Raw genomic sequence first — 13,959 nt, 5'->3', positions numbered from 1 at the left:
ATGGTGATCATTTGTTTAATTAACTATAAATAAATAAAAGACGAACAACAAATTTTTACATTCGAGCATTAACGAACAAACGACAAACAAATAATTAAAAATAAAAAAAATCCGAAAATCAAAAAAGGGGAGCCAAATTCATTGAGCCGAAATCAGGGCGATACTTTAAAACAAATATTTTTTTTGTATGGAAACTATCGACATCTTGTAGCGGATGCTCTTATGCTTATAATATGTTGTTAAAGTTAAGGCATTTAATTATTTTATAACTAAAGACAAAAAATTATAAACTATACAAGTCTTTATTTGTTTTAGACAAATTGATTAAATTTTATCAATTTGTGGTATTTTAAATTTACAAAATCGTTTATTAAAAATAAAATATAGGTTAATTAGTATGTTACTGCCATCAACAGGAGCAATGAGAAACTAATCGAAGCGAAGCCATCTAGTGGCTGACGCCCGTAAACATTTTTGTTGAGTGTTTGAGCTGATTATCTAAGGTACAAATAGAATCATTCTAAAATTAAAGAGTACCTATGTAGTGTGAACATAGATAATATATACACTTAATATTTAACCTGTTAAATCGTAATTAAAAGAACAAGTTTAGTTTTAGTTAGTGTTTAATCCATGGTATTTCCACTTCGATAAAGCGGCACGACACGAGAACCCTCTCATCGTGGCCGCCGGTAATTACATTCCCGATCTTGCGGACAGAATGGAAAGCAGTCGACGTCGCCCAAAACACGTCATCTCGGATCCTCCCGATCCACTAACGGTGCTTCTAGGTACTTCAAGCACCGGTCACCGTTCTCGTCGAACCCGTCGCTTGCGACGAAGGGCTCGACGAGTAAATTAACTCTCAGACACAGCCCACTGAGTTTCTCGCCGGATTTTCTCAGTGGGTCGCGTTTCCGATCCGGTGGTAGATTCTGCGAAGCACTGCTCTTGGTAGGGTCAGTGTTAGCAACTCTCCAGTTTGAGCCCCGTGAGCTCACCTACAAACGTTAGGGCGAAGCTGAAATAGCCTCTCAAAGCTATCAGCATAGGTAGAAAAAAAAAAAAAAAAAAAAAAAGGCGCAAATAAACTGTTACTGTTGAAAGTAATTAAATCTGTTTCCGCAAACCTATGATCATTAGGTTATGATTTACCTACTTATGCATGTGTATAATCAATATTACAACCTTTACAAACCATAACTCCAAAATAAGCCAAGCAAACTACCTGAGCATTACCTACATACATAATAGTAAACACCAACACCAAAAGATTCGTATGAAAAAATTCAGACTATGTATTCTTGAGTGCTGTCCGAGGCAATACATGGAACTCTAAAAGGGACAGGGCACGGCCATTCTGCAAGAAATTTATACGTGAAACTCGTTCAAGGGTTATTAGATTTCCTGTCACACGCAGGGGCCCTGCCGCAGGCCTTATTTGCCAAACATTGCCAAGCCAATGCCAATTTCTTACGTAAACATTTTGTACGGTCATTATCGTTTCTTGTTGGCCGTTTTGTGTTGGATTGTGTGTACACTAGTTTCATTGGAGAACTTTATTTTATTATTATTTTTGTTGCGGAATGTTTTTATTATTATTATATTAAAAATGTGCTAAGGTAAATTGGTTTTTATACCTCGTTTAAGTAGCATGTCAAATCAAATTATATAAAATCACCTCTAAACAAGATTTGTTGCTTTGTCTAATTGTTTGTTTTTATTATTCTCAGAAATTTTAAATAGCTGTAAAATAAAAAAACAAAATAAATAAAAAATAAGGTATTTAGAAGGTAGCCCAGCTACATGTTTTTGTTTCCATTGCGCTCTTATCAGCATTCAGTTCAGACGTAACTGAATAGTGTGAGGGGGTTCGCGGCAATTAACTTGCGATGCTCATTAGCAGGTCGTTTTCATTCGGTGGCCGTAATCTGCACGGCCTGGGCCGACTTTCTTTAGAGCACCTCGATTTACTGTATCACGTGCCGCTTAATGTGCTGACGCCTGGGGCATAGGTCGCAGATTGTGATTCTTGGAACTTGTAGTCGTCATATTAAAGCATTAGTTATATGTAGATTTTGTAATTTTTTTTATTTTGGAACGATGTTCCTTATGGGACGATGCGGAGGGTTTTTTTTTTTTTTTGGTCAGGAGGAAATCGCCGGACTTCCGCCCTCCACTGGGGACGGCGGGCGGAGCATGTCGGAGTCGAACCGACTAAAACCTCCTGTCGCTCAACAACCAACGTCCAAACCTCACATGAGACAGAACTCATGAAAAGGCAAAGGGGGGAAAGTGAAGTGTTTAGTGCGGAGCACATCTCTCCCATCACCCTCCCCCTCGGGACGCCCGACTGGCGGTCGTCGGCGCCACGACCACCAGCCCTCTCGGTCAGCAGGCTGTCCGGAGCCCGCCTAGATGGCGCCGGTTAGAGTGAGCTATCCTACGGAATACCCCGCTGGGTCAGAACAAGCGTGGGTCGAGGATAGCCGGCCTTCCATCACCCGGATGCTCTTGCGTAAAACGCGTGCAGAGCAGCTTGCACGATGTCTTTTTAGGTCCCCCTCGCCGGTCCCCAGACCGACATATGAGGGGGACCCGAAACACTTAGAGGGCCAGGGCTTGGGCGAGATCCGCCTCCCTAGCCCCCGCTCGACGGCGGCGGGCTTGCGCGTCTCTAACGCGCCCCGCCGCCTCCTTCTGCGAAATGGTGCACTCGCAGAAGTCGAGCATCGCCTTCCACGACTCGTCGTCGCCGAGCATCGATGCCACAACACTCGGCAACGACAAGTCGTTTCCTATTTTTGCGACGAGGACACGGCGCCACCCCTCCCATGCGGGGCAGGCGACGAGCGTATGCTCTGCCGTGTCCAAGTCGCATGCGGAGGGGTACCCTAACCGGGAAAAAAGGTCCGTAACGTTTTTTTCTCTTCCTATTCGCTGGTAGCCTAAGAGGCTATTCCAGTTACGCCCGGGTGGGTAGGTGAGCTTACGGGCTCAACCTGAGAGAATTTGCTAACACTAGCCCTAGCATAAGCAGTGCTTCGCAGAATCTACCACCGGATCGGAAACGCGACTCACTGAGAAGATTCGACGAGAAATTCAGTGGGTTGTGTCTATGGGTTAGTTCGCCCGTCGAGCTCTTTGTCGTAATCGACGAGTTTGACGAAGATGGTGACCTGTTTTTGAGAGGCCTAAAAGCACCACATGTAGATATACTTACACATGTCTATCTAGGTTTCTTTGGTACTGGTACATATACACTTCTTTTGATGGTTTCGCATAATAGCAAAATCATATTAATAAGTTTAAATTAAAAATAAGTTGAATTAAATATTTAGGAAATTTGATGTACTTAAGCATTCTTTGTCTTTTTAAGTGAATATACGTACCTACGACGAATTAGACGTTGAAGTTAATAACATTTGAAGTATTTTAGCCAAAGGTCCCCGGTCTCTGTAAGTGCCACTTGTTAATGGAACTAATACAGATCTGCATTTACACTAGATTTGCATCAAGTGTCAGCCAATATGCCATTGATAGAAGACTTGAGCAAACAAACCTGTCCTAAGTGTCGTACCGTTCTGTTAAGCGAGTAACAGGCTGATTTATGCCTGGAAAACATAGTTTACGTTATCGACACCTTGCACCTGCCTTATCCGACGGAGCCGATGCAGCTTGGGCTCTGCACATCATTCCGGGTAAGCCGATTTATGATTTTGATATATGCGTCGCGTTTGGTTTATCGTGTAAACTGAATGATGGGTTCGTGGTTTCTGCGCGGTCTTAATCAAATGATTAGTTGGGTGGATAAACTGAGAGCATGGAGACGTACGCACAACGAATTAATAATAGGATGAAGAAAAAGTTCCTTCGCATTTTTAAGAAAATTCACAACATTTTTTAATATAGTTTATTTACATTTAACTAAAGTATCTAGGTACGTACCATTTTGTTCGATAACTTTTTGCCATTTTGTAGGTAGTAGGGACATGATCATAGATACTATACTATAGACACTTAATTAATATATTTGGATATTATCCCATTTCAAATATATTAAGTGTATAATCTATGATCCCATTGCTATAGAAATTTTAGAATTATCTTCTTTACAATTTAAACTTTTATTGATACCAAAACTAGCCAGATACAAATAGTATATATAGCCAAAGAGATTTTATTACAAGTTCATACATACTATAATGCGTAAATACTTTTCCCCAACCTATTATCATAGTCTAATTAGTAACCGATATGGTACATTTACGTATTTGATTACATAAAAGTATTTGAACATTTGCTTCTGTTTCGTGGGTTTCGGTTTGGCTATAGTAGGTACTTTTTTTAGTTTATCTAGTGATAAGTAATGCTTTGACCTTATGTCTCCAGTGTAAGGTGTTTCTTAATTATAAAATTAATTAATCTACTTTGATTATTTATCAAATAATAAATTACTAAGAAATAATAATTAAATTAAGCAAAAATTGTTTGAACTGTTCCCAGAAACACCGAAAACCGCAATTAATTATTGATTTAGTCATTATTCAGATTTGTTTGTACCCACAACCACAGACATACAAATGTTTCCATTAAATTTAAATAAAAATTAAATAATTACCATTTTAATTATCAGTCCAACTAAAATACTAAAATGAAATATTCACTAACCAATCGAATTCCAATTGACAGTACGTGCATCCGCCAAGTGCAGGTGGCGTTTCATTAGTTAACCGATTGTTACCGTTGTCGGCCATTGGACGGCTCCGTCCAATTTATTTTCTAAACCAAACTCTATTTCGGCACAAGGATACAAAGGTAGATCGCACAGAGTTGACGGCAATGTAATTTATTATGAGAAGAGCTTTGCTGAACATCAGAACGTTGTCTTTGATTTGAACTAAGTCATAAACTGCCTTTTTCCGATGAGTGAAATTTTCATTTCAAAGAAGGTAAAAAGGTTCGGGAATTTGAAGTCAAAATCAGAGTTAATAAAGTATTTTTTTCAGTAGGCCTTTACCGGCGCTTACGAATAGTCGGACTTAAAATGCTTTGGATAAAATATTATTGCATTTGATAATATTATACCTACAAATGTTTTAGGGTTAAATTTTGGATCATAAAAAAATAAAAATACCATGTATTATCTAAAGTCTGTCTCTAGTAATGAAGAGGCATTGTAAAAGGAAGAATGAGTAATATTCCCATTCTGTTAAGCGCTGATAATTTCATAATCATTATTTATTTGTCACCAATCTAATATTTAGATGTGAGCAAATCTATTTCTATTTGCGTATAACCTTAATTCGATTTCTTTTCCTTACTTATTGTAATTATGTAATCTATGTTCTCTATCTGATGTCTTCCGTAATTAATAAAACATTCACTAGGTAAGTACAGTATCGAATGCTATAAAAAGAAAATTAAAATCTCATCTAAAACAAGCAAATGTAAAATGTAGTCGGCCGTAATAATATGGATGAATATCATATAATGCAGGAGGGTAATGAACGACATGCAAATGGCGTCTCTAATGAGATTCGCGGAGGTACCCAGTTCCTCCCTCGGTATTCAGGAGCTAGAAGCCACATATCTCGTTTTCATTTGTCCAACTGAAACACTGGCTGTCCCTGAAATATAGAATTAGGAAGGTTGGTTGGCCTAATTCAACATTTAGGGACTATATAATTTATTAATATAAATTTGATACTTTATCAACGAATCACTGGCGTCTTGGAATGTAAAAGTATTTAATTAATAAGGCTGATTAGAATTATTTTTAGCTTTGGGTCTGGAGGAAATCGCCGGACTTTCGCCTACGCGTTTGGGGGCTGAGTTGCAGCGACTGAACTTCTTAACAAAAGAGGTAGGTGGAGGGCAAGGTGCCACCTACCCTTACGGAAAGCTTGAAGTGTTGTTCGGGAGTGTGCTTAACGGATGCGGCTGTAAGACTTGGGCAGATTAACTTACACATCTTCTTGGGTCCTCCCGCTGATATAAGAAAATTAGTTAAACACTTAAGCGGCCTCGATGCGGGCTAAATCCCTATTGTACTGCCGAAGAGTGAATAGCCTGTCTCTCTCGCTCAGCTTCTTGTTATTGCAAGATGGTGCATTTGAAGAATTCAAGCGTCGCTTGTGAACTCTGCTGTAAGCTCCGATCCGGTGCAGATACTTCCCCAAGTAACAGCCCTTGGTTCACAATTGCACCAGCACGATGGTGAGCCATTCTTAGTCACGATTGATGCAGTTTCTGAGGACTTGGAAAACCGTCGCGTTGTTCTGTAAACTTGTCGAATCCCTGTGAGTTGGTCCGCCCGCCTCCAAAGAGGCTCGCGAAGGGTTACGTTCACGTCCGATTGTCATCCCATTGATGTCTCAGTAGCTCAGTCAACTGTCACCTGGAACGGATTATAGAACAGAAATAAGCAGGTTGATTGTTAAAAAACTATTGTGTTAGTAAACCAGAGTGTCTACAGTTATGTTGAAACCATACTACACATGTAAATCGGGCCGCAATTCAGTACAATTACTTCGAATCGTTTCAGGGCTTTGACAATTGAAATTATCTATCTTCTGTATGTTTAGATCATACTTGAATTGATCAAATTTATTTGTAATTAAATCGGCTTCACAGTCAAAGAAATTTTCAAATTATTAGTTCAATTATATAAATTTTAATTCGTGTTTGAAATATTTTCCACAATTTTATCTATAGTTGCTTTTATGGTAATTACATTTTTCCTCTTGAGAAAACATCTGTAGAAATTTATTAGCAAATGAACGGCGTGGCAATTAGTTTTAGGTTTAAGCCTGTCCCGCTTCCAAGTCTCAAATTATTTTGTTCAGAAAAATAGCCTCCAGAACGTTCGTTTTATTGCTTAAGATAAAAGCTACCTACTGTGTTGTCTGCGCTGAACGCTGGCGATTTGCTGAAAAAAAAACGTAACTATAGCATTTTTGCGACAAATTAGAGGCATAACTTGGCAGTCTGTTTGTAAATGCGGTCGCTCTGCCAGTAGAGGCGCGTAAACAAAAGGCCCTCGTCGCACTTTTATAATTTACCAACGTACCTACTTCCTTTTTCCCTTTTGAATCTTGTTTTTTTAACATTTCCTTTTTTTGAAGAGCCGTTATGTTGGACGTTTCGCGCCTTCATTTTGCGTCCCATTCAAATCTGTTTTGATGTGGGCTCGGGCTTCATATTTTAGACAGACGCGAATTATTCTCCGAATTCAGATATTGAAAAAAACGGTCAGTACTATCTACGATGTAAGATGTCTTAATTTTTTTGAAAAAAAAACCCAGCTAATACGTCGACAATCAATTTAACACTAATCATACCAACACTTACCTACCATTTTCTACCATAGCGGGTAGATAATGGTATACGACTAGTATTACTCAAAATAAACAAAAGAAAACAAACAAAAAATTTATATAATAATGTAGATTAATTCGTAAGAAAAAGTCATGAAGTCAAATGTGCAAAAGCAATAAGATGATACGTGCATTTTCAATGCAAAAGTTCAAAATGGGTCATTTGACCAGTTATGGTATGTTTAGTGTTAAAATCTTACTTAAAATCTTATTCCCTTTAAAATAAGGTCTGAAATCGTTTACGCTAGTCAAGTAAAAATGGACACGAATTGACATTATAACGCGTCTATTGAATTACGCTTTCAGCTCGGTAAAAATGTTCTTCGATTATATTTTTAGTGGGAAATGGATTTTAATAGGTCTCCGCCCGGCAGCTGTGCCCGAAAACTTCGAAAGTGCGAGCTCCGCGCGTCTGTTCTCGATCTCGTTATTAAAACATAAAATAAATTATCTACCTACCTATGAAAGTGGCGACTTTGTTTTAGAATATATAATACTTTTAAGTATTTTAGGAGATCTTCCGATCCTAGAGATCCCATTCCACGACGCCTTTCATGCGGCCAATGATCGGAGGCGCTGGCGGGACATCACAAGGAGTAAAATCATGTCGAATTATAATGGTCACGACCCTCAGCAGTGAGGAAACGACGCGAGGAGGAGAGGAGATCTTCATTTCTGGACATCTGATTCTCGTAACATGTCATGGATTAGATAAAAGCTCAGTTGAAAACTGGAAGTCGAACTGTGAGTCCGCACGGGTAGGTACCACCACCTTGCCTATTTCTGCCGTGACGCAGTAATGCGTTTCGGTTTGAAGGGTGGGGCAGCCGTTGTAACTATACTGAGACCTTAGAACTTATATCTCAAGGTGGGTGGCGCATTTACGTTGTAGATGTCTATGGGCTCCAGTAACCACTTAACACCAGGTGGGCTGTGAGCTCGTCCACTCATCTAAGCAATAAAAAAATAATTTAATAGTTGGATAAGATTTTGTAGCGAAATAAAGTTAATTAAAGTAAGTTGAAGTCGTCGTAGCATAAATGATAATACCTACGTCCGTTGCATTCGTATCAAGCGAAGCAAATATGCCTTTGAATCCAGCAGGCAGGTATTAATTTTTCTAACGAAATACGTAGGTACATACCAATTGTTCACGATCGACTTCCACGATAATATCAAACCCACAAAAATATAATTTGTGTAATTACTGGTGGTGGTAGGACGTCTTGTGAGTCCGCACGGGTAAATACTACCCGTTTATTTCTTCTGCCGTAAAGCAGTAATGCGTTTCGGCTTGGAGGGTGGGGCAGCATTTGCACTGTAAAAACGAATACCATAGAATTGACGGTGGGTGGCTCATTTACGTTGATGATGGGATCCAGTAACCACTTAACAGGTATATCTTGACCTTGTCCATGTGAGCAATAAAAAAGATAATTTAGTTAATTAATTTCAAATCATCATTGCCTAAAGGATAAGGCACCCGATATACTTACTCATGTCAAGCGATATGACTATAATGATGTTCAAAGTCCGCAGGAACGTACCAATTTTTTGAGAAGGTGCGTACTTAACAAGTGCTTACGAATGACCCGATTACTAACCGATTACGTGCCATCTCTGCAACGCCTTTATAGCCGATACCACATCCTTAGAATTATTGAGAATATTCCACACATCTCTAGTATTGTGTTTCCACTATCTGACAATAGATGGCGTTGTACGTCTCGAGCGTTCTAGTTACTATTAGATCCTTCGATATTCGTTCGACTATTCGGCTATAGATGGCGTTACTCTTACCGGCGTAACACAATCTATACTTGTATTTATTTAAAAAACAAAAAAAAGTATGTATCTATGTTAGTCTCGGGTACCTATAACAGAGGGACTCCTAAATAAGGGCTGGATGACTGTGATTGATTTGCTTCCAGCTATTATTTATATATATTATATATTATTTCCATGGTGAAGGAAAATAGTTATTCACCTAATATTCATTTGGTCCGGTGAAAACTTAACGCTAGCCGTCTGTAGCTAGTAGACTTACCCGCATAGATAAATAAAAAATCTTAATTTTATTCATTTCCATAATTTCGTAGAGCCCTACGAATTATCCGTTCATTAATACGGTAAATCAATGGTTTCAATTTAAAACAAATGTTATCAAGTTCGTGTTTGCACTGAGTATGCTTTGGACAGCATGTCATTGGCGAGAATAGATGAAACCTTTTGTTCCTCTGCCTACAACGGGGGCGATTTTTCTTATTTCTCATATACGATGCTTCGTTCGATGGCATAGCTTTTTCTTTTCGCCAATTACCGTGTTTCTTTGCTGAGATATTTTTTTGATTTTTGAGTTTTGGCTGCGGTATATTCTAGTTGTGATTTTCAATTTGAGATCGTTTATGAAGTGAGGAAGTGGATTTTGGTATTGTAATTAAATTATATGATTAATTGAGCGAGAATTTAAAATTTACCTTTTTTTCCACAGAAGAAAATCGCCGGATCCCCACCCGCGCGGCAGGTGGGGTATGTGGGAGTTGAAATTCACTAAAAACTCCAACCGCTCACAGCCGGCGCCCTACCCCAGACCGGGCCGGAGCCCAGTCGGGGCTATTGAGATGGCGGGACAAGGTTGACGCAGAGCATATTACATCCGAGCCGAGAGCCCGCCTTGATGGCGCCGCGCTACACCTTCACCCGGAGCGTTTGGGGGAACGCGGTCTACCATCACCAGGCTTCCTATTGCGGGCGAGTGTTCAAAGCACGCAGCCCTACGCCTTTGCCCCTCCCCGCACAAAGCGTGTGGGACCCTAAGCTCTTAGGAGGCCGGCTCACGGATGCGACCCCGGTCCCGACCCCCTGCCGGCGGCGGTGGATTTCAGCGTAGTGAGAAGAACTTTGCCTCACTCGCCCTGCCACCTCCTTCTGCGAGATAGTGTACTCGCAGAAGTCTAGCATAGCTTTCCAGGACTCATCGCTGCCAAGCGTCGACGCTACGATGCCAGCCAGCGACAATTCCGGTCCTATCTTTGCGATCAGGACACGGCACTGATTTACCTAGTTAGTTTTTAATATACTTTCGATTAATAAAAAGAGGGGTATTTTTGTTCTCGTGGATTTTGACGCTCTCATCGATTTACCGCCAATATATTACCCATCATTCCATCTAATGTAAAATAATCTTCATTTATTTTATTCAATCGCTCTTAATTTATATCTTAGGTTTTAGTGGTGAGTTGGGCTATGAATTCAAATCTTGCCCATTTCCACCTCATGTCGCCAAGATTAATGCCGATATTTTTGTTCTATTACCTATGGGTTCCCGCAACCGTCTGACATTGGACGGAACGCGATCTAAACTTTCTTTACATTTGAAATATTGTCACACACGAGGAATTTCAAGAAACTGGGGGGTGGGTATATAATATTTTACTGGGATGTCAGCATTCTGCTTATCGCGACACTTCAATATTAATAGATAAAAGAAAGGGCGCATAAGATGACTAACGAGAAGTAGAAGTGAGGGTGTATTCGGAGCCGTGGCTTCCTCGCCGTGGGGCAACTAATCAGTCAATCTTGCGGAGAACGTTATGGCCGGAGTGAATCTGCAAAATGACGGCCGCTCGCTATAATTAATTACCCAAACTTCAATAGGTACCGACAACAAAGGACGATTGTTTGCTTTCTGCGCCGTTGAATCGATGTCGGCCCTAAAATCCGGATAATCTTGCCTTTTGTATCCGTTTTATGAAAGAAATAAAGTTTTTATTTCCTTTAGAATTAGTGTCACTAAAGCAATCTTTCTTATCTGTGTCTTTTTCAGTTCTCCGGAATAGAGCCAGAGCTTTTTATAATTGGCTACATGAGATCACGGCCCAATTGGTTTTAAACGCATATCAGATACGAACACGTTCACAGAAACACAATGTGAATGCTAGAACTTTGTTATTGTTTCAAAGTCTCAACCGCATTGAAATCGAAGCTGACCAAACCTTTCTAATCATAACGCATGAATGATTCGGAGCAGAAATAATTAATTAGGCATATTATTACCTATATTACGTGTACTCATTGAAATATTTAAGAAATTGTGATTGTATTTTCTTTGGTCCTCTTTATTATCCAGCGAGCTACACTGGTCAATAAAATAAAAATTACATTTATATATGACGGTAGAAACATACCGAGTACATATATTGGTATCACAAAGTTAAAAGATTTATTTATTACTTATTCATAATCAAACTAATAAATAGTAACACACTTTATGTTTAAACATATGTAGCTTTTTATTACTAATTTAATATTTTAGTTAAAACGCATCATCCTACCGACCGATATACCAGGGGGCACAGACCGAGCAGTTGTTTGTCGTTTTCATGTGCGATAACTTTTCCAATTCCTTCCACGCCCAAAAGTACTCGAGTTCACGGTATTTAGTACAATGTGAAATCCACAATTGGACATACAATAACATTGAGACTTCGAGTTCATTGTCTCAAGATCGGTGGTGCCATTAAAGTTTTGATGCTTATCCGGTAACCACATAATGCCGAGCGGGCAGTCAGGTCCTCTCCCCATCTACGAAATTAAACAAGTAATCATATTTTCTCGGAAACAGCAACAGCAAAACCCGCGAGAGGCAGTCACATTGTTGTGCCAAGTTAAAAGACTGGCCTGCAGATAACGGTTTGTGCACAAAAGCTGTATTCCGCCCACCGTCTAATATTATATGAACTCTCATTGTCTACTTAATTACAACGGGTGTCTTTGAGATATGGCTGGTACATATTCCGGTACAAAAGCCGTCACATACAAATAATGTTATATCGCAGGGGCTGTGTTTTCTCGTCTTGAAAGCCAATAATACCGTTTATATACGAAGTGCCCGACAGTCGATGTTGGCCAGGTTGGGGCGCTCATGAATCCAATCGTTTGTTTGACGTGTACTTTCATTCGACTGACGTAGGATATTAATATTGAAAATAACACACTTCAGAATAATATTGCTTTTTGCTGTTAATATTTCGTTTGCTTGTATCGGCTTATTAAAATGTCAATATAATTTATGAGTCTTGTTATTTTGGTTCAAACATTTGATTCACCATTCAATGTTAGCGAGTATATATTTAGGCTTCTCCATATTTCTCAGGTCTATTGGAATCATAATCATACATAGTCTTCTCTAGATTAGCTAATGTGTCTTCTGCCTAAAATATTGATCTAGATTACTCTTACAAGCAAGACTTTTTTGGTGAAAACCAACTGATAAAATATTATGATCCAGCCTAATAAAAATAAAGGTTTGCGATAACAATAATTTTAAATTAGATCAATTTAGGACGATAACGGCTTCAGTTATTATTTCCATGGCGCCGATAAACCTTGTAAATGGTTTTCCAAACGTCCCGGCTGTGCAGTGAGGCTTTTTATTAGGGTATTTGTCAAGATATTCGTTGGCTAAAAGGGACTATAATCGAAAATTTTACCGTTGGTTACCATACGCCTTATGATCTCAGCGGGTAGGTAATTTATTGGAAATATAAACTGCATACGGTATGTTTACTAGCCACTGACCAGTGACTAATGTCTAATGAATGTTCCTTTTTTTAATTTCGATTCGATGGGACGATGCGTAATTTAATAAAAAAAACACTTCTCCTTTTTTAATTATGGAAATGAGCCATTAGTACTGGACTGGACCTCTTGTGAGTCCGCACAGGTAGGTACCGCCATCCTGTGTATTTCTGCCGTGAAGCAGTAAAGCGTTTCGGTTTGAAAGGTGGGGCAGCCGTTGTAAATATACTCGAGACCTTAGAACTTATATCTCAAGGTGGGTGGCGCATTTACGTTGTAGATGTCTATTGCCTCCAGTAACCACTTAACAACGGGTGGGCTGTGAGCTCGTCCACCCATCTAAACAATAAAAAAAAGGTCCTTGAAATGCCACTGCTGCCAGGATAAAGTTTATAAAACTCTTTAATCTTAAATTACATAGACATATTCTGTTATGTATATGTAAAATGTTATGGACCAAAATGAGAGGAAGTGGATATATTTGACAAGGTAATCAATTGGGATGAAATTAACTGAAACGAAATGAAATAAAGGCACAGTAAAATGGTGGTTATTTACTGAGACTTTATTGAACTTTTTCGAGGAATTATCCACATTTGCGCACTTCCACAGATGCTAAACTGTTAAAAATCCACCATAGTTACACATTTAAACAAGCGAAACCCAAAATTAGCAAAATAATAAAATAATCACACAGCTTCGCTCCTCGCATTCCCGCCAAAAAGCCCTATAGCAACCACAATTTTATTAAAAAAATCGATTTCGGTTTATTTAAAATATATTAAAAATATAAAAAGTTATTAAAAATATAAAAAAAAGGAAATATTTGAGAAAAAAACCAAAAAAAAGCCCGCTGAGTTTGTTTCGCCGGTTCTTTTCAGGACTGTGGCTTTTTTTGGAACCGGTGGTAGAGTTAACATTGTTATTTATATTTTGACATTTAACAAGTGTGTTATACTGACATCTAAGTTGAAATAAATGATTTTGAATTTGAATTGAA

The 13,959-nt window shown here is 39.0% G+C and overlaps 1 long non-coding RNA gene across 2 annotated transcripts in view; it reads left to right on the top strand.

Annotated features, from left to right (window-relative positions):
- Positions 1-13,959, top strand: part of LOC134201431 (uncharacterized) — a 23,106-nt gene extending 9,147 nt beyond the window's left edge. The window contains exons 2-3 of one of the 2 annotated variants that reach the window (XR_009976719.1): positions 9,871-10,442; positions 11,206-13,959. This is a non-coding gene — a long non-coding RNA (uncharacterized LOC134201431). Of the gene's footprint in view, positions 1-9,870 lie in introns of both variants that reach the window. The other variant, XR_009976718.1, reaches the window with a different exon arrangement.

Source organism: Bombyx mori, chromosome 25 (assembly GCF_030269925.1).
Source record: "Bombyx mori chromosome 25, ASM3026992v2".
Classification (NCBI taxonomy): Eukaryota; Metazoa; Arthropoda; class Insecta; order Lepidoptera; family Bombycidae; genus Bombyx; species Bombyx mori.
This window is presented reverse-complemented; position numbering and strand designations above follow the sequence as displayed.